General features: G+C 37.6%; 1 protein-coding gene across 26 annotated transcripts in view; it reads left to right on the forward strand.

The window, feature by feature from the left end:
• Window positions 1-3449: 3449 nt before the first annotated feature.
• MAP2 (microtubule associated protein 2) overlaps window positions 3450-26443 on the forward strand; it is a 299583-nt gene continuing 276589 nt past the window's right edge. For all 26 annotated transcript variants that reach the window (XM_053597392.1, XM_053597404.1, XM_053597402.1 and 23 more), the window contains exon 1: window positions 3450-3678. The gene's annotated coding sequence lies outside the window, so the exon portion shown is untranslated. The remainder of the gene's footprint in view (window positions 3679-26443) is intronic.

The following is a 26443-nucleotide window of genomic DNA, read 5'->3' on the forward strand; positions in this document are numbered from 1 at the left end:
TCTCAGTCAAAGACCCATCTACTTCTTGACTCCTTGAGAGAAGGTTAGTATTTCCTGTCTGCTAGTTGACCTTTTCTTAACCAATACAAATGCGTCTATCCTGATAGTTTTCTTATTGAGAAACTATCAGGAGGCCCATCCCAGAGAAAAGGGTATGCTGTTTATGTACGTAAGCATCTAGACAAAAAAATCCAAATCAAGAATTTAGCCTGAAAATAAGAGCGGCATGTTGATTACTCCTTTCTACCAATGGTGCTGTTCTGGAATCCAGTGTTTTATGTTAAGGCTTCTTCAGTTGTAAATGACAGGAATCCAATTTAAGCAAGCTTACAAAAGAAAAGACAATCTATTGGCTTGAATAATGGCAGGTCTATCTTGAGACATAGCTGGACTCAGCCTTTCAAAGGCTCCTTCTCATTCCATCTCTCAGCAATCCTTCTCTACATGGAAGGAAAAATGGTCACTGACAACTCTATACCTACACCCATCTGATTCACTATTGTCCATAAGACATACATCGGGAAAAACCCTGATCGGAAATATTAGGGACCTATGACCACCCTGAACAAATCACTGTGCTTGAGGAAGAATGGGTGCTATTAGAGACTAAGCTAGGGTCACACGTGCACCTCTAAGGGAAAGAGAAGAGGAATGAATTTTATTGCCATTTTGGGAATTATAATATGAGAAAAGTGGTTCCTGTAAGAAAGGGATGTTTTGCTGAAGGTAAAAACTGAAATTGAAAGCCTAAACATATTCAGTCCCCTCCTAAAGTTATTCAACATCCCAGGGCACTGACTTCTGCAAACTCTATTTTTCAGACTATTTTGTCAACTAAGTTCCTGCTAGGTTCACCCAATGGCAGGATTTTGAAATATGGAAGAAAAGGAGAAGCCACAGTATTTCTCCCTCTTCCCCTCTGCTTTCGGAGGAAATCTCCAGCAGTAGCTGTATCTCCTCCTGTCTCTCACTGGGCATCCTCACCGTGGTTTCAGTTCACATAAAGCAAATTGGGCTCCTCACAACTAATAAAACCTCCTCTGTCAGACTCCCAGCCTGTGAGTGGTAGTAGTTTTCTCCCAATACTATCATTGTGTTACCCCCCATATCCCTTATTTGTTTTTGTTTTTGTTGTTTCCCGAGACAGGCACCATAGCTCCATAGCTCGCTGCAACCTCAAACTCCTGGGCTCAAGCTGTCCTCCTGCCTCACCTTCCCGAGTATCTGGGAGTTAGCCAGGGACTATAAGTGTGTGCCATCATTTCTGGAGAATTTTTTTTTTTCCTGTTTTTAGAGATGGGGGTCTCATCCAAGCTCCTCTCAAATTCCTGGTGGCCAGTGATCCTGCCACTTTGGCCTCTTAAAGTGCTGGGGTTAGAAGTGCTTGCCACCATGCCAGGCCCTTTTTGGCTTTTAGTTGCTCTAATCCTTTATAATTAGTTCCCCTTATTAAATTTCCTCTATGGGACTTTATTTTTTAGACAGAACTCTAAGTGTTATGTATTGAGAGGAGGAAGTTCCTCATGTAAAGACCAGGTTCCTCAAACAGAAAGTCCATTGGAGTCCGGCTGACTCAGCTAACTAAGGTGGAGGGAAACAGAGAGTTTGCAGACAAAGGACAGCTATGTTTTCAGCGTTTGAAATTATGCCTATCTACTTTGAGCTAAGCAGTGATGAACAACCCAGGGGAATTCTATCTGACGTGAAGGAAGGCAAAGAAAGCATCTTCCTTTTGGAATGTGGCTCTTGAATAGCTCAGAACTAATAAGAAACGAGAAACTCAATAACTGAAGTACACAAGACTGAAGAGGCGCCGTCCATGAACATGCACACCAGGTCACGAGTGCCAGCTGCTAACACTGCGGCAGCCTTCCTTCTCCCTCCTTTCATCCATATTATTTCTGAGTCTCCTTCTCAATGAGACCACCTTCTGAGGGGGATCCCTAATTCCTTTCACTTCCCTGCAACTGTTTGTGCCCTGACACTTTCAAGCATCACTGGGACATGGGATGAAGCTGGGGCCTGGGGAGGTAAGCAGCAATAGAGCACCCGCGTGATTTGGGAGGCCAGGCTTTCACGTGTTCTTCTGCCATGGTTCTTAATCTTTGCAGCCTCCCATCATTTGATCTCCTTGTCCATCTGAAAATAGAGGGAATGGGACCAATCGCCCAACGTTCAACTCTAATGTTCTATGTTCTATGATTCTGTAGTTAATTTAACTGGCAAAACCGACTTCTAGCTGCTGTTCTTCAGCACCATTGAAACTGAACAAGCGACGCCTCACTATCTGGTACTGATACAGACACTTGAAGTAATTCTACGTTGCATCTTCTCTTACAATAAAGTGCTACTCTCTGATCATGAAAATTCCATGGTAAAGAATCATCTTTTTTCTCAGTCATTTCGCTTTCCAATGTATTTAAGAGGTAATTTTTTTTTTAACAGTGACTTTTCAAGGTCATCATTTTCTGGGCTTTCCAACTCATCCAATTTGTATCATTCGTCATAATTTTAAAGGCCTTTTTTGTCCTTCACCTTTTTAAACATGTGAGAAGGGGAGGACTCACATTTTCCGTCCTCATATGACACGTTAATATGCTGAGATTTGGAATAAGTGGTCTATCTGCGGTCACGCATGCGGCCACACGGAATGCGTTGTCTGCAAGAGCAGGGATCTTTATTTACAGGGGAAGGAGGGGGTTTATTTTATTCACCCACGTTTCCACAGCGCCTAGAAAAGCGCTGACGCGTAGCAGGTTTCAAAAACCCTTAGTGGAATCAGTAAGTGAGCGTATGAATCTGATACATTACACAGCTGGGTTTAGAATTCTCTACCTGCTGGGCTGTTGCTGTTTGGGTAAGGATAGGAGTTGCTCCGTGTTCGCCTGTGCCCCAAGGGTCCTTGGTGTCTCTGGATGTCCTTAGTTTTAGTGAAGCAAGGTCAGGACCCCTCTCCACTGACGGGTCCCTGGAACTCCCCCATCACGATGATACAGGGAAGGAAAAGGGATGGCTGTGGGGGCCCCTCTCTGAGAGACTAAAGCTGATGGGCCCCCTCACCCCACCTCACCCCCGAGTTCCCAAGGGCTTCAGTGAAGGAGGTCCTCTGGTGCCTGCTGCGCAGAGCTCTGGCCTCACTTTGCTGGGAGAGGGAAACAGTTGTCTAGGGAAGGGCCCAGTCAGTACGCAGCCCTGGCCATGCAGCCGGGAGCCCGCCTCGGCGGGGGCTGGGCGGGGCTCTCGGAGCTGTCAGCCTCGCGTCCCCGGCCGCGTCCCCCGCCGGCTGCGGCAGGAGGCGGGACGGACGCGCTCCCCCTCCCGGACACTGCGGCGGTGGCAGTGCCCGCCCAGCCCGGCCGCCCACAGGCTGGCGGAGTCGGGCGCGCCCAGCGCGGGGCGGGGAGGAGGCGCCGGGGCGGGGCGGCGCGCGGGGAGCCGGCGGCCGGGGCTCGGCGCTCAGACGGGGACGGACGCTCGGGCTGCGCGGGCTCTGGGCAGCAGCAGCAGCAGCATCCTCTCTTTCTTTTCCTCCCTTCCGTTTCTTTCTCTTCCTTCTCCTTCTCTCCCCTCCTCCCCACCCCTTCTTCCCTCAGCCCGTCTTCCCCTCTCCGAGCAGCAGCTCTTTGATCCGTGAGCTGGGCAGCTGCGACGGCGGGCGCATCCCGGTTCTGCGCCCAGGTGAGTGATCCGTCCCCGCCTCCGGCTCTATCTAGGGCGCCGCTCCTTCTGCCAGGAGAGAGATGGGCGTGGGGAAGGGGTTGTGTCTCCTCCTCGGGGACTCGGGAACAGGCGATTTGGGAGTTGGCCGAGCTGACCAGCCGTGCACCTGGCAGAAGCTTCAGGCCTGGCCTCTCCCGGAGTCCCCGTGCAGCCAGGGACTGGACGCTGGTACCTGGCTCTGTATTCAAGGAAGAGCGACTGACCTTGTTAGGAACCACTTTGAAACGACTGAAACTTACGTCAGGTTAGAATGTGTGTGCTGACGGCTAATGTTACGGAAACTGTAGAAAGGACAGTGAATTATACGAATATAGTGGTTAAGAGGAATTCGAGGTAGTTAATTTTTTTTTTGTCCACCCAGCTGCAGAGAACTGCACGCTGATGAATGAGTGAGGCAAGCCTGGTCAATTTTAAATTATTTCCCCCTGTGATTCCGACAGAAATAGCGGGAAGAAGAGGACTCGTAACTATTTATAATTGTAGGAAAATGAAAAATGAATGTCTGATCATGTTGGAGGGCGGGGCACGAAGAAGGGAGTCTACTTGGGCTTTTTTCTTTTTTAATGATGGGGGGAAGCTTCATCTACCTCTATTCTGTCCTTCTTTTCCCTTTTAAAAGTCTTTTTTTTTTGGAGGGGGGTGGTTGCAGCTGGCTGCCTTCCTCCCCTAACCTCGTCTGTCTTTTGTTTAAGGATGGAAATTTCAAGGAGGAGTGTGTGAAGGGCTAGGAGTGGGGAGGTGTACGTTTAGGGGGCGTGTGGGGTGGGGGAAGGGTAGTAAAGAGGACGGAGGCAGAAAAAATTCTTGAAATCTGGTAATTGATGATAGTCTGACTAACATTGGGGTTTCAGGGTTTTGTCAGAAAATAAAAAGCTTTCATTAGCAACAAGCCCACTTGTGACAATTGTTGTGTACCATCTGTAGAGACCTTAGCACAATGCTTCTAGGACATAAACCCTTTAAAACTGAGTCAGTGTGAAGGGTTTTTGTTTAAATGCAGACACATACACATCTACAAACAGATATATATTACTTTAGATACATGTTACAAAAGGAAGTGGACCCTTAAAAGACGGATCTTTTCAATGTTTAAGCACTTGGAAAATATATTGTGCTTGAAATCTGTAGTGCAGGACAAAAAAAATTTTGGGGGCATACATAATTTTGGATGTGAGGTAAAGAGAGGGATGAATGTTGGTAAGGAATTAACTTAAATGTTAGATAAAATTTATTTGAAAATGATCAGTTTGGGAGAAGAAATGACTGCAAACTGAAATTGAGGTTTGCAGCCACAGTGAGGCGATGGAGAACAAAGCGTTTTATGTGAGCCCATTATGCAAAATGTGCTGTGCCTGAACTGCAGGTACCAGCCTTGTTGAAAAGCATCACTCTGTCAGCCTGTCATTTCACTGGGGGCGATTATATATATATATTTTTTTTCTTTGACAGTCAAAATAGATTGAATAAATAGAAGCCCTTTAGAATGTTTTTGATTTTATGCTCAAGAGGAAGATTTCAGTCTTCCACCTGATGGTAACACTAAAACCACCCCTTTAACTGGGCAATAGGAGTCTGTATGTTGGTAAAAAGCCTGATGAATTTGGAATCCTTGGGTGTTCCAGTCACCCACCCCACTGTACACAAAGCATTCCCCCTTCAAGAAAAGATGAAGGGCATTTTTTTCTTTCAATAAGGAATGCTTGTGTGTGCCTGGGAGAAAGAGGGGAGTGTTTTGATACTGATTTCTTGGTGATTTTATCTAATTGTCGAAGGTGACATTATCATAGGTTGCATTCATGATTTGCATCTTATCCGAGCCATTGTGACTTCAGTCAGAGGGTTTATGTGGCTTATTTTAATTTGTCATATTTTACAGTTTGCTATAATATTATTCAATTTCCAAAGTTTTTTTTAACCGTAAGTTAGTCATAAAAAATTTTCTAAATTTTTAGTATACATCTGGAGATGTAGTAATTTAAAAAAAAAAAAAGAGGTTCCTTTCAAAGAATGAATTTTAATTATATTTTTCTTTTCTTTGTTTCTCTCCTCCCTTAATGTTTTCCCTCTTTTCATCCAATAAACCTTTTTCTCTTTATCTGTGTCTGTACTTCTTAAGGGTTTCTAGTTATGTCGACACTACCATCGCAGAGCCAGTGTTCTCTGAAATTTTGAATTTAGGATTTGTTCATTCTCAGCAGCAGCGACTCTCTCTCTGAGGATGACTTGTTTACAGCACCTTCTCAGGGAGGAGAGGGAAAAAGAATGTGCTGAAAAAGCATGACCCAGTGAAATTGGCACAGCAATTACCTCATCATAGTAGGCACTTTAGATTCATTGAGAGAGCAGGCATCTTCTCAGTGGTAACCTAACACCAGGAGCACACCCATCTCAGGCCAAAAGCCTTTCCCTTCCCATAGAAGCCTCTGCTAATGTGGCTCTGCCAAGGTTAAAGGGATATTTTCTCTTTTATGTATTTCTCTTTAGGGGTCTTGAACTTGGTCGGAAAAATGCAGCCAGAAATGAAACTTGGCAAAGTGTTCTCGGAGCCTGAAGGAATAATTTCATTCTTTTACCCCTTTTGGTTTAAACCACTTTGCAAATTTTCTAAACGTCAGAAGGGAAGAGGAAGAAATATGCTCGTTGGTGTATTTGTGCTTGTTTTCTTATGGCACACATAGTTTGTGTTGAATTTTACTAGCAGTTAGACAACAGATTGGACTGTTACACTTTTCACAAATATCGTTGTGCTGTTGGCTTTTAAAATTAAATACTTATTACATTTGCTTACATGACAATAGGTGCATCCCTAGACAATTTTTCATTGACGTCCATGTGAGACCAACCATATGAAACTGACTTAGGGATTTTAGTACTCAAGTTGGTAACTCTGATTATTGAATTCTTTTAATTGCCTGTCAATAGGTTAAGATAAAGAATCTGATATAATAGTCACAGTAGAAGATAACACCATCCCTAGATCAATATCCCTTAATGTTAAAAGTAGTCATTTAGGTAAGTCTTTAATAAATGCATGAACACGAACATAACAATTTTGAAACAATCACAAGTTCTTCTGTCTCCGGCACAGATGAGTTTAGGTGCTAATATATTCTTTGCATCGTATCTGATTCTCTCCATATGTTAGTGACTTTTGCTATTTTAATTCTCTCTATATCTTCACTATTGCCATTTTCTTGGTCTACTCAAATCTAGACTTTTCCATGTAAGGGTAGTATTTTGATCATTTCACCATTTTTTTTTTCCTTTTGCATAATTCTTTTAAATTTGATATTTGACTGTTAGAATTACTATTCTCTAGGTACTTTAGTCTTGATACTGCTGTGGTCCAAACCCTGGGATGCAGATGTGCACCCTGGTCAGTGGCCTGTTAGGAACCAGGCTGCACAGCTTCAGCAAGCAAAGCTTCATTCCTATTTACAGCCACTGCCCGTGGCTCAAATCATCACCTGAGCTTTGTCTATTAGATAAGGAGCAGATTATCTGTTAGATTCTCATAGGAGCATGAACCCTATTGCAAACTGTGCGTGTGAGGGATCTAGATCCTTATGAGAATCTAATGCCTTATGATCTGAGGTGGAGATGTAATGGGTTTGAATCCTCTCAGAACCCAAAGTCAGCTCCCTCACCCCCTATTTGTGGAAAAATTGTCTTCCGTGTAACCAGTACTTGGGACAAAAAAGATTGGGGACTGGTGTGATACTGATACTCTCCAATGCAAATTTGGCCTTTACCTTTCATTCATGAGGGCTATTTATTTATTTATTTATTACGAGAAACTTCTTTAATATTTTTAAGGAGTTTTCAGACCCAGGCATTGGTTCCAGGCATCAAAAGCAGACTACAAATTAAAATGTGGTACCTAAAGGGCCAAGACATATATGTGCGAAAGTTTGGGTAGAGGGCGGGTGAATGTAGAGGAAGATAAGAAATGAAAGAACATTTCAACTGTTAATAGTTGTCCTTGTAGGAGAGAGGTGAGCCTTTGTCTCCATGGATGGAGAGGGAAGAAATACGTTTTGTTTTTCTACCTCAACATAATACAGTCTGTGTCTGGAAAGTGTCCTGCATTGGTAATTCTACTTTCATAGTACATGGCTGGATACTTCCTGGATACTTTCTTGTATTTTACCCCATAATTCCCCTATCACTACTTTGACTAAAGCCATGGGTGTTTCTTTGTAAAAATCATACAAAACTCCGATTGGAAGCAGTCTGTAGTGAGTTAGGTGAATCTAAACATTTTAATTCTTGGACACAATTTGTTGACTTTTTATGAAAAATACTTTGAATCTAATCTTTGAACATTGAACTTTGGTCTTTTCTGTTCAAGGGATAAACTTTTCTTTGAATGATAGCACTTTTTACTTATACCTTTTAGTAAAATTTTATAGAAATTTAGACAGAATAAGGAGCACCGTCTATTGTTAAATTTATATTGTGGACATTGGGGAAAGTTAGACAATTGGTTTTCCATTAAACATATACCAGAGGTGGTAAATTCCTTTTCTTTTCTTTTTGTTACATTAATAAGCCTTTTAGAGCAATAATTTACTTTTAAGATCATGTATCTTTTCTTCACCTGTCCTTTCCTGTCTCACTTTTCCCTTTTCTTCTTTCCTTCTTCTGTTGCCCCTTTCAATTTACATTAGCAAAATAATCACTGATTATTACAAAATGAAAATATAGGCTGCTGTTCTTATTGAAATTTAGTCTCTATTTTATCAATATTTCTCATTTAACACAAAATTTCAGGTTAACTTCTCCTCTCAAGCTCTATCCCTCTTTTGCTTCTTTCTTTGAACTTGCCTTTTATGTTCATCTTGCCTTTTATGAACCATCTTTGCTTGCATACCAGTTTTTGATAATGTTTACCTTAAAAGATTTTTCTAAATTAGGAAGAAAAGTTACTATTTTATTTCTCCTCATTAATTTGCACCCAAGTTTATCCAGGTTTCCTTATTTTATTGATAGTTGCTCATCACAGTGTGTCCTCTCTAGCCTTCTTTGAATTATTTTATTTATTTATTTATTCTTTGAGATAGAGTCTTCCTCTGTTGCCCTTGGTAGAGTGTCGTGCCTTATAGCTCACAGCAATCTTGAATTCTTGGGCTCAAGTGATCCCCTTGCCTCAGCCTCCCAAGTAGCTGGGATTACAAGTGCCTACCACAACGCCCAGCTATATTTTTAGAGATGGGGTCTCGCTCTTGCTCAAGCTAGTCTCAAACTCATGAGCTCAGGCAATTCTCCTGCCTTGCTTGCCTCCCAGAGTGCTGGGATTATAGACACGAGCCTCCACACCTGGACTCTCTTTAAATCACTTTAAAGAAATTCTACTGGCAAAAACTATACATCTATATAACTAATTTTTTAATGAAAAATTTGATTAGCCAGCTGATTTTTTATTGTTTTATTTACCTGATACCAAATAAAATAGTTTGATTAGTTTTTTTTTAATTAGATGGACTAGTAAAGTCATCACGTATCGCATGGTCCATTGTCTTAATTTTATGCTAGTTAACTCATAGTATTAATGTATACCTAAAAAGCTGGATATGAACTACTGTATGGTCAATTAGTAAAGATTAAACTTAATCAATTTAATTTTAAACAAAACGTTCCTTACTACATAACTCCATACAACATCATCATTAGTAATCTTGAATCTACCTCAAAATGATCATAAAGCACAGCATTTGAATATCCGTAGATTATATTTCCTCATTTAACTTCTAGATCCTTTATATTTAAAGCAAAATTCCAAGTACATGTGCAAACAGACTCTGTATCTTTGAGACAGAATAATCATTGCTGTATGAACCCTTTCCATTTATTTAATGAGTAATGGATTTTAGGTGGCTACTGCATTGTTTTGTTATAAAAATTCTAACAGTAATGCATTGTGTTGTTAATGGAAGGCACTAAAATTCTATAATGAATTGGTAAGGGAAAACGTTTATCAGTTTTATGAACTAGAAAGAATAATACAGTATCTTTTCATGATTGGCATTAATGTAATTAAATAATGCTCAGCTTTGAAATTTTACCATTTTATTTGGATATTGTACTTCTAAAATTGTAATTTGATTTTTCCTTAAGAGTATACATTTTTTGAGAAAAAACTATGCTCTAAGCAATGTACTGCCCGTTTTGTATTGGTTTTATATAAGACGCTACATTCTTTTGGCCTACTTTGAAAAACAAGCAAAAGGGATTTTAGGATTCAGTTATGCATTCTCTTTATTTTAATAGGTCATCTAATACAGCAAGGAAAATACCTGATTCTTTAATTTGCTACACATACTTATTATTCGAACAAAAATTTTCATAATTTCTTTGCCCAGTGGATAAGAACATGAAATTGTAGCACCTATAACAACTTATTAGCCCACCAGTTATGTCTACCTTATATTTCATAAGGGGCTAACATGGGGGTGGTGTTTGTGTGTGTGTGCGTGCATGGATGCACATGTAATTATCTTCCAAGATAGTATTTGCCTCTCATATTATTGTCTATTTTCACAATTGAGAAAATATGAAAATTTTCATATTTTCATAGCTGGGCATAGTTTTCTATTTTCATACTTTTCTTTAAAGAAAAGAAAGATAATTAAAAATTGTGCTCTGAGGTTCCAAATGCTTGAAATTAAATACAATTTTATAGGAAAAGTAATGGCATATGTGTTCACTAAAAAAATCAAGTTAGATACATCTCAAAGTATTACCGTATTTTTCTATTTGAAGCAATAGCGTCCAGATACCATTATTCATTTCTGATGTAAAATAGTAAAGCTAAATCTTGCTCTCAACATCACAGCATCTCTATGTTGATCCACTGTCGTATGTTGAAATACTGGCTACCTAGATTTGTCTTTTAAGAAGCATAGGTGACACTATCTTTATGTGGAAAATGCAGTTTATCTTCACTTATGTGGTAGAAGCCAGGAACTTTAAGAATTTTGTCACCAAGAAATCATAAAATACAAAACATCCCACTGACAGCTGAATTCCTTATAAAACGACAAAACAAATATGACCTGGGCATGGTCATTGTGTCTCAAAGTTTGTTTTCTTCACAGATTGCAGGATATAACTATTCATTGCAAAATTTTACAAAATATCTCTACGCGTTGGCCTCCTCTTTGTAAAATTTCATAACGAATATTTTCTAACTAAAGGTACATTGGCTACAATTTCCCATTCTTCCTATCTCTGATAACTTTTGGGACACCTTGTCTTAAAGAGTGTTGAGGAACCTTTGGTGAAACTGAGCAGTTTTATTTTTGTTTTTGTTTGTTTAAGTTGTTATAGCTTTCAAAGTCAGTAACTAATTTCATGATTTTCATTTCTTTTTTTTTTTCCCAGTAGGACCACATTAAATGAGGTGGTTAATCTCAGAATTAGAAGTTCAGAAGGCATTGCACCACACACAATCTTGGACATTCTCACTGCCTATTTCAGCCCCTTCTCGAAGAGTAGCGTGAGCGTTTGTAATAAGAACCAAAAGTTTGCCACTATGGAAAATGGGTAAACTGATTTTTTAGAAAATATTTTTCTTTTACTTCCTAGTATTTGTATAGTTTATGTGATAGATTAGCTCTTTATAGCCCTGTTAATTATTGACTTAAAGGGATTTGTGACTTATATGGAAACATAAAAAAAATGCCACTTAATGAATTATTTGTGTAATTAATTCATTCATTTTTTAAATAGACAAATGGACATTGTGTACTGTGGAATGTATTTTTTTGCTTCTAAGCCTCTGTGCCATCCCCAAAGGAGCATCAATTCTCAAGATTTGCTGGTTATATATGAATTAGAGTATGGTTGATGGGGAAGAGTTGCTGCCAAGTTCAGATATTGTGAATGGAGTACATATAAGTGAACTGGAATAGGACAATTAAGTGACTTTCCTAGAATAGTTAGTACTGGAACCAGGCAGAACACCCTGTAATTTAGTCTCAGACTTAGCCCTTGGTGAGAGGTGCCACTGAAGACCCATCTCATTCTGACTCTCTGTTGCCTATTCCAGTTGCATTCCTGTGCTCTCAGTTCAGGGTGGAGTGAGGCAGCAGTCACACCTGCACAACTTTGTGACTCAACAGCGACTTTCACATGAACATAAAACAGGGAAGGGCTCAGAATTCCGGGTCATTCCAGCCAGCTCTCTGCCAGCTGCACTGCTGGAAAGTACTGAGACGAAACCTGGTCCAGGAATCACAAAGCTCCTGCTCCAGGGCCATTCCTGTGGTTTGGATCTCTCTGGAGAGAAGTTTAAACTCTGGGGACATGTACCCAGTCTCAAGGGACTTGGAAAGCCAAGGAGATTTTCCCTGAGTTTGAACTATCCATACTGATGCCTCCAGATTGATTGAGTCTGTGTTTAAAATTGGTTCTATGTAGAAGGGAGATCCAACAAAAATATTCAGGTCAAACACTTTTTCTGATCCACAGCACCCTGAAATTTTGTCAGAAATCATTTTCCTTTTGTGTTTTCCCCAACTTTCACATTTCTAGCTAACAGGAGGTGAGCTAGTAAGGCGGTGGGCCTCTGTGTCTGGGCCTCTTTCCCCACTTACCTTACTAGTCTTGTGTGCCTTCCTTTCCTGTTTCTCTACCTACATCCCTCTTTTTTTTTTCTTTGTTTGTTTGTTTGTTTTGTTTGTTTGTTTTTGTTTCTTCTTCCAAGGAGACAGCAAATTAAATAAGAATTGGGTGTTGCCATGGTGACTGTGTTCAGTAGAGCTTCACCTGCACCCACACTGCTTAGAATTATAGAGTCTTTAGTTGACAAATATTTGAAAGGCATGAAGAGCATCTTGGAGGAAAGAAATTAAGCAGAAGCCATGCTTGAATATTTGAAGAGAAACATACTCCTAGTCTCTTAAAACTGAAACTATACCATTATGTAGAGAGTGAAAGAATTCTAATGTCATCATTCTGTTGGAGAATGGCGTGGATGGCATTAGTATGTCCTAATTCTTTAGATGGAGATGTTTACTCACCCTCAGAATTGGAGTGACTATGTTATGGCTGAGTAGATGAAACAATTTCTTATGATGTTTTCCATATTCATTGGTGAAAAAATTGATTGTACATATTGTCTTTCCCTGAAATATCTTTATTTAGAACCATAAATACAGGGGAAAAATCTTAATTGCACACCAGGAATCAACACTTGTAAGTGCAGATCTTTTATAATAAGATGTTTTATACGCTTTCTCTTAGATGTGGTTTATATTATTTGATAATCTGAAATTTTAAATGATCTGAAAGAATTAAAATAATACCGTGTGGCAAAAGATGTTCTTAGTTGGGAAGGATTTGTTCTCTGTTGCTCTGTCACTTGAATATCATGCTAATGTGCCCTAAGCGTTTCTTATATCCTGGCCATGATTCATTTTTTAAATGTATTTAACAAGTGGTTATTGGGTCCCTAATATACTGCAGGTGTCTTTCTGAGTGTGGAGAATAATAAGAGAAAACCATAAAATTCTGCTACCATTCTAGCAGTGGGAGAAATTAACAAATAAAGTTTTAAATGAGTAAACATTTCAGACACAAATAAATGAAGTAGGGAATAATATACCGTACAATAAAAGTATGTGCTTGGCTGGAGTGGGATAGGTTGCCTTTGGAGGCATGAGAAGTAGGCAGTGACAGGGATATCTGAAAGAAGAGCTTCCAAATCAGAGGGCATAGCTTCAAAAAGAGAAAGAAGCCTGGCATATCTGAGAGAGCCAGACCACTGATATTGTAGTCTAACAAAGAGAGTGGAGGGTAACAAGCCAGTGAGTAAGAGCACAAGACTCGTATCAGGCCACGTGGGTCTTCTTGACTATGACAAGGAATTTGACTTTGATTTGACTTACAGTGTACTCTAATTTTTGAGGTTGTAAAAGCAGATTTTTTTGAGAATTTTATAAAACCTTCTAAAGATTAATTATACTTTCTTAATCCCTGTAGATTTATCTGTATCTTATTCAGTAGTGTGTTAAATCACAAGAGAGTGGTAATTCAGAACATCGGAAAACAATCGTAGAAACAGAGTACACTTTCATTGACCTAATCTAATAATGCTGTGTGAAATGTAATTTGAACTGTCATTTTCTTTGACTCTTAGAGAATTTCATGTACAATTAGTTTGATCCCTTGTACTCCAAACTAAATTTTTAGTACTCCAAACTAAATTTTTAAAAACAATCTAAACAGAAAAGTACAAATCCACATTTGAGGGCAGTAGTCACAAAAATAATTCCATTTTCAATGTGAATGTTTTCTTTGACTATTTCCCCACAGCAGATGTTGTTATAAACAAGGTCAAGTGCCAAGAAACAACAAACATGGTACTAAAATAAATTAAATAATAGTATAACACACATTTTGCTTTTCAGAGATGATGGTCTAAATCTCTTAACAATTCAATAAGTGAATTGGACCAGTTTCACGATGATCTTGAGTCATCTGTGAGATGGCTAATCAGCGTACCACTTCATGCTAATATTGCTTTCACTAAAATATTTAATGCACTTTTCATATATTTATAGACTTAGTGTAATGCTCTACTGAATTTTGCATTACATGCAATTTGCCAGACATTTGAATGATTGTAGTTTTGGCATTATTCAAGGCTGTTTTCTTTTTATCTAGGCATATATCTTCAAGAAAAAACAAAACTATTATTTTTTAAATTTCTTTATATAATGTTATTTAGTGAACATTTTCAAACAATCAGATAATTCAGGAAAAAATATATATATATTTCTTTGAGACAGAGTCTATGTCGCCCTCAGTAGAGTGCTGTGATATCACAGCTCATAGCAACCTCAAACTCTTGGGCTCAAGCGATTCTCCTGCCTCAGCCTCCCAAGTAGATGGGATTACAGGCACTCACCACAATGCCCAGCTGTTTTTCTGTTGCATTTGTCATTGTTGCTTAGCTGGCCTGGGCTGGGTTCAGACCCTCCAGCCTCGGTGTATGTGGCTGGCGCCCTAACCACTGTGCTATGAGTGCTGAACTGAACAATTAATATTTTTATCTTATAATGAAGTATTGAATTACTGTTGTTTTTCTTAAAACATCTTTTCTTGAATTCCATTTCACTTTGCTTTTAGATTATTCAATTTATAATGCAAATTACTTTAACATGGAGCCATTTTTTTATTTATACATCTACCTACCAGATTTGCAGTTACTCAAGTTAATTATTAAAAATATGAATAACAATCCAACAAATAATTCAAATATGTATTAAACTCTGTATAGTGTTCTTGTAATTATATTCAAATGTGGGCTTTTAATTACTAGGATATCACTAAACCTCAGATATAAAGTAAAATGTTATTTCAAAGGATTGATAAAAGAGCCTTAAAAAACAAGAAAGTGATTAATTTCCTTCTAGGTATATAACCATGTTGTGCTATAGAATATCAAATATACCTCATATTGCTCTCCTTCTTGTTGACACTGGAAACATAAAGCATAATACAATGCACAAAGCGTAAATGATAAAGAATTGTATGTCCTATAAGTGCTATGCAAATTCAGAGGAGAGAGATTGTCACCTTGTGCAGAAGTGAAACATTTCATATGGAAAGTAGCACATGGAGTGGGATTCACAAATAGCTGAGTTTGGAAAAGCACCTGGGCAGGACAACAGCCAAAGCACTGAGGTTGCAGGTTGTCTGCAACGAAGGGCTCCTTTTGGAGAAAAGTAGAAGAATGTGATGTTTTAATATTAGGAAGACAAATTTGAGGGGAGATAACAGAAAGTCTAAAATTTCTACATTTGGGATGGCACAGAGACAGCAACCTATTTAGAGTGGGAGATTAAGGAGCTCCCTGGGAGTCTGTGTTTGCAGACTTTTTTTTTTGCAGTTTTTGGCCAGGGCTGGGTTTGAAACCAGCACCTCCAGCATATGGGGCCAGCACCCTACTCCTTTGAGCCACAGGCGCTGCCCTTTTTGCAGACATTTTTATACACACTCATGAAAATATCAATACCAAAGAGTGGAAGTAGGTGATACTGATGGGGATGGCGTGAGAGTTAGAAGCCACGCAGAAATGTAATCAGACAGTAAATAATAGGCACTTCTATTGGGGTTATGTCATGAGTGTGCTAAATACACATTTTTAAAAGAACATTGGCATTGGAGAATAAAGCAAAAGAATGAGGACTAATTTTTATTTAATTTCCTCTGATTTCTAGGCCATATGGACATCATGATTCCACAAATTAATTTAGTAAGCATTTATTGAAAATCAGTTCTGTGTTTATATATACATATGTGTGTGTACATATGTATAAGTTAATAGGTTATCTTTGAAAGATCAAAACACATTTTTTGTTATTTATTTCTAATTTTAAAGAGTTACAGAGTTACATCAAAATATTTAATATTTCAATAGTTAATATCACGTGGTAGGAATTGGCAAGCTATTTTCTTGAATGGCCGAATATAAAATTTTTTAGGCATTGTGGGCCTCATACAGTCTCTGTCACAATTACTCAGCTCTGCAGCTGTAGCAAGAAAGCAGCTATAAACAACATGTAAACAAATAGGTACTGCAGAGTTCCAATAAAACTTTATTTTACAGACACAGGTGACAGTACCATTTGCTTTGGACTGTGATTTGCCATCACCTGGCATGTACTCCATATTTCCATGGTTCAGCATGAAATCATAAAATATCTTCAAAATTATAAGATCCATACTTTTAAAAGGCCTTAAATACATGAAGACTGTGTAAAGATAATATTATATGTTTCCTTTTAAGAACATCCATGGGTGGGATCCATAGATTTCTCACAAGTTACAGCATATTTGAAACTGGAGACTTTTGACTAAGCTACTAGTTTGGTAGTTTTGTAGTATACCAGTTGTGATTCCGTTTTTTTTTCTTTTGCCTCTAATAATCTCAGAAAAAATTTGTGTACCACGTTGAGTAATTGTAGAATCTATACTGTATGTTTCACAAACTAACTTTCTCAAGCAATATTACCAGGGCAGTATTCCCTTTCCAGAAGGAAAAGATGGCCAGGCTTTTCAATCCTGTTCTATTGTTGAACTGGGACAAATTACATTGCTCCTTTTGTTCGGTCTCCACAACTGAAATAATTTTCTCAAGAGAAACTGTAACTTTTGTGTAAATGTGCTGTTGGAGAACACATTTAATCTGTTACTCTGGCACTTAAAAAATGGCATAGATTTTTTGCTTCTAATCCCTTTGCTATGTTTATTGTCACAGATGTCTTTCCAGTGATTTTTCAAAACTTAGGACTCTGGTGGGCTACTGGTAGGAGATGCTGAGACCCAAATATTTTCTCTTTCTTATAAATGGATGATCATGAAAATATTCTGAGGATTATAATTTGGATGATTAAACACTGTTCTCTTTTTCTCAAAAAGACTCCATGAGATTTTTCTCACTTCACACTAAAATATGGGACTTATGATATAAGAAACTGTGAGTTTTGATTTTTTTCTTTTGTTTTACATACTCTCATGGGAAATGGTACTGTTACCTTCTAATTTTAATAATAGATACTGTTAATACATTGGAATTTTAAAAATTGGGCTAATCTTAACTGTCCCATTAAACTAAGGATGACATTGTTTGACTACTCCAGAAATAGTATAATGGACAGGATAGTGCTTCATAAGATCATTAGACTAAGAAAAAAATATGTTACATATATCAATTAGATATGACTTGATTATTATTCTTAGGCATAATCAATGGGAGTATCATAGGAAATGGCAGTGTTTTTTATTTATTTATTTTGAGAAAGAGTGTTACTTTACCACACCTGGTAGAGAGGGGCTACATAGCTCACAGCAATCTCAGACTCTTGGGCTCAAGCCATTCTCTTGCCTCAGCCTCCCAAGTAGGTGGGACTACAGGTGCCTGCCACAATGCCCGGCTATTTTTTTTTTTTTTTTTTTTTTTTAGAGATGGGGTCTCCCTCTTACTCAGGCTGGAGGCTGGTCTTGAACTCGTGAGCTTAGGCAATCCACCCGCCTCGGCCTCCCAGATTGCTGGGATTACAGGCATGAGCAACCATATGGCTCAGAAAGAGCGATGTTCTTCTTTAAAAGTTAAGAATACCATACAAGAAAAGTTAAGTTAATGAGTTTCTCGGGGTCAGGTAGTTGTTTGTTCTGCTTCATCAGTATTTGCATTTGAGATTAGGTGTTTATTCCTATAATCATTTCATGTTGTTTAGAGTCACAAAGAATTAGAAATTTAACAACTGGCACTTCGACAAGGCTGGAACACAAACTACATCTTAAGGGATGGGCTATAGGTATCGTCAGAACCAGGTTTCATTAAGTATCATTGTCCAGGCACAATTGCAGGGACCTCACAGTAGGCATGAGACTGTGGTATTGTTATTGCAGTTACATATACAAAGTATCTCAAATATTAGGAAGAAGGTAATTTAGGGCAGGTTCATGATAATAAGAGAGCATCGTATTTTGCTAAAGCAAACTCAATTTGAATTTCCCATGGCAGAAGTATCATAGTTAATTGTAGATACAGATATTTATGGAAGAAGTCTTTAAATAAGGATGTAAGTGGAACATGTGTGCATATCTAACCTTGAGAATACCCTTTTTTAATGTTTAAAAATATTTCAAAGTAAAAATTGCTTAGAGTTTCTTTATTATATGGGGCTATTTTTACCTTTACAAAACACTTGATACACATAAAAGCAGCCACTTTTGAGCAGATTTTGCAATAATTTAAATAACCATAAATTGAATAACACAATTGGTTTTACTCAGCATCCTTTTTCTGGAAATAGAGTTAGGGTAGGACATTGGACAATTGCAATTGCCTTTCCAAAACTGTGGATCTCAGAGATAGTCAGATGTGAAGAGAAGGTTGTATATGTATATGGAGAATCTACTCCCTCTGTTGAGCTAAGGAGCCCCGGTTTAGGCCAATGCACATCGGGACAATTCTGCTCAGAAAAGTGCTATTGGCTTAGAGTGAGTGGCACTTATTCAAGTCATTTCTGGGCTCATGTCACAGTCCTCAAGATGGAGTGAAAAAACTTATAGAGACAAGGCTCTCTGGTTGTCAGATTTACTGTAACGTATCATCTTCATAAAATCTAGGTGTACATGCATTCAAAACACAGGATGTACGTATATGAGACCATATTTCAAATTTGGCATAACCACATTATGAAATTATTTACAAAATAACCTAGTAATAGAAGAAAAATAGACTTCCTATTGGAAAAATCTATACCAACACTAATAAAAATTTCATTTTACAGGGCGGCACCTGTGGCTCACAGGAGTAGGGCACTGGCCCCATATGCTGGAGGTGGCCGGTTCAAACACAGCCCCAGCCAAAAACTGCAAAAAAAAAAAATAGTAATAATAATAATTCATTTTACATTTAAAAAATTTACTAATTTTTATTATTACTTAATTTTTAACAACATTTGAAACTTGAAACTTTTGAAATTATATACAGACATTATGATGACATCGTTGGTGGTGTATAAATAAGGTTTCTACTCAGTCTCTAAGATTTAAAGGATAAAATGAAGAATGTGACAATTAGGTCAAGCACTTTATATAACTCCTTGGCAAAGTCCTTTGACTCTGGGCTTCAGTTTTCTAATCTACAAAATAAGGGGATAAATTTAATTGTCTTTGAGACTGTTTCCATTTTATGGTTGATTGAGAAGACAGTACATTAATTTACACTTTTATATAAGGCATTTAATCATCTTGGCTAGCTATTCATTCAGCAAAGACTTCGGTAGTTAAAATGCTGGACAGATAAGGAAAATCTGGATGTCATAGAGGGTTGGCATTAGGAGGTGCCTTTAACAGGAAACAAACCTATCCATCGCGAACACCTCCTCCACACTCAGCAGATGTTTGTTAAGAACTGGTTCTGAGCGCCTACTGTGGTAAGCCTCGTTAGCAGTACAAAGGAAAAGACGCTGCGGTTCTATACCGTGAAGAGCTTGTTACACAGTTGTGGGAGACAGCCAATTCACATCCTTTTAGTAACGAAACAGGCTGTAAGGAAACACTTATCGTATCACTAATTAACCAGTTCAAAAGTACTTGGGTAGGAACATCTATGTAACACTCTTAAATAAGAGCCACGTCATAGTAAGGTAATGTATAATCATTTTAATACATGACCATAAATGATACTTTCAACACATAATCATATTATGGCTTGGCTCAAGATTATCACATATATATTAAAATGATCTGATCATATGATTTTAACACATAACCATACAAGTAATGATGCAAGTAATTAGAGTTATTGGAAAGATAACACTGCGATAAGACTTTGGAAAAGAAAGATGCAACTTTACATATTTTGCTGATTGTATTCACCATTTCTGTAGCTGGTGTGGATTTTAAAAAGGATAAAGGACTCTTGAATATATTGAAAAAAATATTTTGCAACAGAAAGATAATAAAATGCTTTTATTAACTAATGTACATAATACTTTGTGTTCTTTCTTTGCGTAGTATGTATTAAAAGGATACATCAGACTTAGTGGATAAAAAAATTCTCATAAATCCTTTAAGTTTCTTGTCTGCGGATGATCTACAAATGTCCATTTAAATTCTCTGAGAATGCCTTCCACTTCAAAGGTACTTTGGAGTACATAACGCTTTGGAAAAGGAGAAACGAAGGAGGTGTATCCAAAGGATTTATTGTACTCTTTTTCAAAGTGGAGACCAGCTGTTTTGGAACTAGAATTAAAATGTAAATTATCAAAGAAGAATAATGAGAGCCATTCCTTTCAGACAATGCTCAATGCAATCAGAGTAAGAAAAGGATTTAGGGGGATTTTCTACTATGCACAAGTCACGAAGGATGAAGTGAAAGGCTGGGAGGGAAGTGGTTTACAAGGGACTAAGTGGACACAACCCACGAATTGTCTAGAACACTTAGCAGTTGAATTAATTGAGGAACAGACCTTCAATTCTCCTGGGCCTGAATCCAAATCACAAGATAACAGTGCTTGGAACTTAGGAAGTCACTACATCAGTACTATAGCAGGACTGTAAATTGAAGTACAGAGCTGGCAGCAATTGCATTTCAATTCATGTGGTTTTATGAATCAAAACAGAGGTCTTTTAGTGCAATGCAGCAAGTGCCACATGGGAACAAAACAGAAAGATTATGCATGAGCTGGGCGGGATTTTCTACGTTAATCATAGGACAAAAACTCACGAAACCCTTCAAATTCAAGGATTTTCACAAATAAATTAGTTTCTATCATACTTTTGTTCAAATTTAAATATTTAGGAAGGGTCCTAATGTTCTAATCAAGGATGCACAGAAGTCCTACAGATAGGATCATTTGACTGTTCATATTAAATCCTAATATTTAATGCCAATCAGATGTCATTGTTCTATAATGAAGAAATAAAATGTCATCAAAAGGGAAAACTATGAATGTATTGATTTATAATTGGTTTTTACATAATATCCAATTAAATTAAAAGAGTAAAGTAATTTTAACCTCAAAAATTGGGGGATTTAGGGGCCTTATACACATTGCTATGAAACATTGATCAATGATTTTGCCTTTTGTACAACCATAAAATTTATATGAGCTAGTGAGCAATTTTTACAGTGTCCAAATGACTGAAGACCATTTTGCGGTTAATGGCTGAAACAATGAGGAGATTTATTAGCAAATAAATGTTTAACCACCAGCTTAAATTTTGGCATTATCCCCCAATCTCCTGCTCTCAGCCTTTTGTTATGATCTCTGACTCTTCTTTCTCACAGTTTTACTGGTTAATCTTTTCCAGGGTCTAAGTGGATTTGGCAATCCTCTGTATTCTGCTGCCTAATCTGTGTCTCCAGCATGGGCTGCTTCCCCGAGAGTCAAACTCAGACCCAACTGCCCACCAGGTGGCTTCACTGGGGATCTGTAAGCACCTGAAACAAAATACATTCATAATAAAACTTATTGCAGCATCCACCCTCCATTCCTCTGAGAATTCCCATTTTAGGTCATGAAACTATTCCAAGGCAGAAACCAAAGTTATCCTAGACTCCCAAGTATACTTGCCAAATATATATTTCTTTCAAATTTCTTCCTTTTTCATATCTACTCTTACTGAATTTGTTCTCTGCTTTTCATCTGAAATACTGCATTCCATATACCTTCTTGCCTCCAATCTTTTTGACCTAAATTCAGTCTTTTTATGAGCCAGAGTGATCTTTCTAAATGGCAGATCTAACCAAATCATTCCTCTGTTTAAAATCCTTCCATCAGTATTAACGTGGCATAGAAAGCCATGCAAATCTGGAAGCATGCTGTCTCCTCAATCTGATTTTCAGTCACTCCCTGCCTATAATTTTGGCCTCAGAAATGGCAAACTTCTATAGCCCCTACACATTACTTGCTCTGTTCTTCCCATTATAGGGTTTTTTTCTTGACTAGCTGCTTGTAATCTTTCAAAACCAGCTCAGCTTTTTCTACCCCACTTGATGTTTACACCTCTTGTCAGAAGGTATTATTTAATTGAGAAACTTAAGTCTCAATGATGACTTACTTTGAAAAATAGTCACTCTAGTTAAATTCTAGGCTAAACAAATAACTTACATATATCCTTGTAGTAGTTACTGTAGTGAGATTTAAATAATACTTAAATTTTCCTTTTCCTTCTAGCAAACTATCTTTAAGTAATTTTATTAAGCTGCAGCCAAAAATTTACTAGAAGGTATAAACATCAAGTGGGATAGAAAAAGCTGAGCTGGTTTTGAAAGATTACTGACTTTTTATAAATTCGGTTTCTAGCAGACTGTTTGGCACATAGTACACACTAAATATCTGTTTGTTGAACCAAGCAACAGTGCTCACGGTTCCGCTCAGCTTTTGCGAGTGATTACTTTGATCGAATCAGTGTTTGTACATGGCACTGTGTTTTCTCATCTGGGGAGCTAACCTCAGTCAATTACTTTGGTAAAATAAGCGTTTTTTATTGTGTTCCTGATTTGTGCTCCCAATTCTTCCCCTTCTACTCCCTACTCCCAAGGAGCAAGAGTTTCATTATTCTGGGTAAACTGAAATCTCTCTGCCTCAGTGTCTGCACCGCTACTCTGGAGACATTTCCTTTCTCGAAGGGTTTTTGTGAGAGTTAACTGTGATGGCGAGCTTATGTGGGGATGGTAGCACTACGTCAGACACAGCACTGGAGTTCAAGATTTAGTGAATTCATAAAAAAATGAAGAGTCAGCACTTTCTAACCTATTTTAGTACTGCTATGGGCAAATAAGAATGATAAATTGCCCATGGGAGATGAGTTAAAACTTTCTCTAACAAAGGACCATAGTATGGGGATCAGTTTCCATATTTGTCATCACTTTGAATCCTTTACACTCAGCAAGCCTCCTAGCAAAACCAAAATATTATTTAAATACTGACAATGAATTATTATAAGATTTCCTTTGTGTAGTAACTAAATATTTCTCTTCAATGACAGTAATACTATTACAGTACCTCATACAGTAGTTGCCCATATGCTTGAAATCTATATTGTTTTTCCTAGGTTTACTTAATTTACTACCAACAAATTATTGGCCAAATCCATTAACCATTAACATCAGCAAAGTGATCGGAAGTTTATGGCATTTGTCTCAAGCCAGTGCAGGAAATTAGGAGCCCCAAAGTCTTATAAATCTTAAGACCAAAATTTGAAACTGATAGGTCTATCTCACTCAAGCTTGTCTTTGCTCAAGGATTTATTTTACTCTGTTTTGATGAATAGGAAATTAATAATTTATGTCAAAACATTACATAGGTGAACATTTTTTGCAATACTAATTAGTCTGTTGTAATTAAAAGTCTCGTTTGACAACTCTGTGGGACAGTCAGGTGAAATATAAACACACATTCCAATTAAATCCAGCCACTCACTGTCATTCACGGAGAGGCAGAGCTATTGGTGTGAAATTAGAATGTGGACTGGGTTGATACTTCCAGTCAAGATTGGAAGTAAATTTTCGGATGTAGTTTATTAAATTAAAATGTTTGCTACAGGAAAAAGGAAAATTTAAGTATTCAAGTACTTCATTATAGTAACAACTACAGGAATATATATAAGTTATTTGTTTAGCCTAGAATTTAATTATAATGAATATTTTTCAAAATGAGTTGTCATTGAGACTTGAGTTTCTCAATTAAAAAATTTTAATTGGGAGCAATTTTAAAAGAGTGCCTTTTAAATCCTAAAACACTTTATAAAATCCCACACTTTCAAAAAGAACTATTTGGGCCTCTTTGCCTTTTGTGGTATTACAGAGGCCCTTTTGCTGCTTGGCAAAGGAAGGATCTTGCTTTGTAAAGCTTTATCTTGCTCTGTAAGCCTATGTCTTGCTCTGTAACCCTTTCTGTTCCTCAATAAACTTTGTTTAATACTTGCCTTAAAAAAAAAAAGTCACATTTTAAAAAGCATTAAGTTAAGAAGCTGTAATGTTGGATTATCATTAATCTGACCTATCATTAATCATAGGTCATCTTTTTTATTTGAACGCTACCTTATTTATCTATACTCAATAAATTTCTGAGGAGTTATTTAGTTTTCACTCATAGAATTAGAAAATAATATTTCTAGATCTCTGAGAGTTTGATTTCAAATCCACCAGATATTCAGACTGTGATCCCCCATCACATAGCACTTATGGGCTCCACTTCAAATGGCTCCCGTTTTTAAGAAGTCTTAAAAATCACCAATAAAACACAATCCTATTCTAACATGCCAAATGGCCAGTAGACACACTAAAACCTTGACTGCCTTCATGCTCTCAGGAGAGAGGTTAAGTTCACCCTTATTTTTTAAGCTGACTTTCAGGGAGACACAATGTAATCAGGCACTGGTGAAGGTGAAGATCATGTGACAGGAAAAGCTACATTATAATCAGTGTGCAGAATAGGTTGACAGAGTATGGTTTCAGTATTGGCATTTTCTTAAAACCCTAAAGCTATGTGGCACAGGTTTTTCAACAGAGAAATTGCAACACATTTAAAGTTTATAGCCAAAAATGTGGGTGGAGGCAAGAGATAAGTTTTTTTATGGAAAAGTGAAAAAAATCACTCAGGACATAAGAACCCGTGGGCACACAGGTGATCTATATTAAGAGTAAGATGTAACATTAACATTTTCATTAACATCTTAACTATGGTGGCTTGTTAAAAACGATCAAGTAAATCATGTTCCACCAACAGGACTACACTCGAAAATAACAATCAGAAGCATTTGGCAAACCATTCAACACCCACATCTTCCAAGAAAATTACTCATAACAGCAATTTGCATTGAGGTATTGAGCAGCAGGCTTTAATAATATGTGGGTTTAAACTCAACAAGGACATAGAGAATTTTTTTCTTTTTATCTACATATTATAAAAACATACCATAACTTCAGTGAACAAAAAACCACTTGTTCTGCAACAATCAGAACCCAAGTACTTACACTTCCTGCCCATTATAAAATAACATTAACAACAGAAATGAATTTTCTATTACAAATTTATATGTAAATTGCCAAACAATGAATATTAAAAAATATTTAGATTTGGGGGAGTACTTGTTTAAAATTATTCAATTTATTGCTATAACATGATCATAAGCTTGATGTGCCTTTAGAAAAAATAAAATTAAAATTATTATTATAAAATTAATACAATAAAATTATTTAAGGAAAAGGTCAGTTTTCAAACGTTTCAAACTTTTTATTAACCACGGTTCTATTCTTTGACACAAATACATATATTGCTGACTGTAGTTTTGGCTTACCATACTTAATTCATTTAGATTCGTGTAGACCTCTAGTCAATAGTTCGACTGTAGTTGTGATAAAGGGTCTGCCATGGATTATTTTCTCCTTCGACCTAGCTTTAGTGTTACATTGCATATTTTATTCTTTTCATGAAAAAGAAAGATCCAAGGGTAGATTAAATATATTTATTGCCCAAACTCCCACCATCCAATTTGAAAAAACATAGAATCACTACAGTAAGTTACCTTGGGAAGGTAGGGTATTTAATGAATAAACACAAAATAGACTTTAAATTTTAAATGGTGGAAAAAATTTTTGCTTAATCTAGAACTGCCTAGACATGAGTTAGCCAAAGGAAAAAATTTTATGATAACACCAAAGCATCTAAAATTACATTATTAAAATGGATGGGAGGGGAGGGAGGTTCCAACTTGCTTATGGGAAATTAAAAAAAAAAGTGGAACAACAATGGAGTCAAAGAGCCTACCGTCTCACACTCTCCTGCTGCTGGGTGTGAAGGGAGTGCATGCCCTTGGCCCTCTACTCACATTTAATGGGCCCATCCAAGTTCTCTGACCCCTGTCAACTACTTGCCTTTGCCTTGGTAAGGGGGTGATTCTGGCTCTGACTTTCTGTTGTATTCAGTTAATATAGAACAAGAATAGGTGATCAGCAGGTGAGAGAAGAGAAAGGCCAGCTGTTTGTCTCCCCTTCCCTCACTCCCTTGCTGCTCAGATTCCCACAAGTGGCTCTCAGGTATGTAAGGCAGGCCCCTTCCCATGGCTCCAGCTGTGGAGTCTGGTTACACTTTTTCCTCCCCTTGCTCCCATGGCCCAGAGGTGGCAACAGGTTTCTACTCAAGTCCCTTGTTGTTGCAACACTCCTCCTTGGTTTCCTTAGCCTTATCCA

This window comes from Nycticebus coucang, chromosome 7 (assembly GCF_027406575.1).
Source record: "Nycticebus coucang isolate mNycCou1 chromosome 7, mNycCou1.pri, whole genome shotgun sequence".
Lineage (NCBI taxonomy): Eukaryota > Metazoa > Chordata > Mammalia > Primates > Lorisidae > Nycticebus > Nycticebus coucang.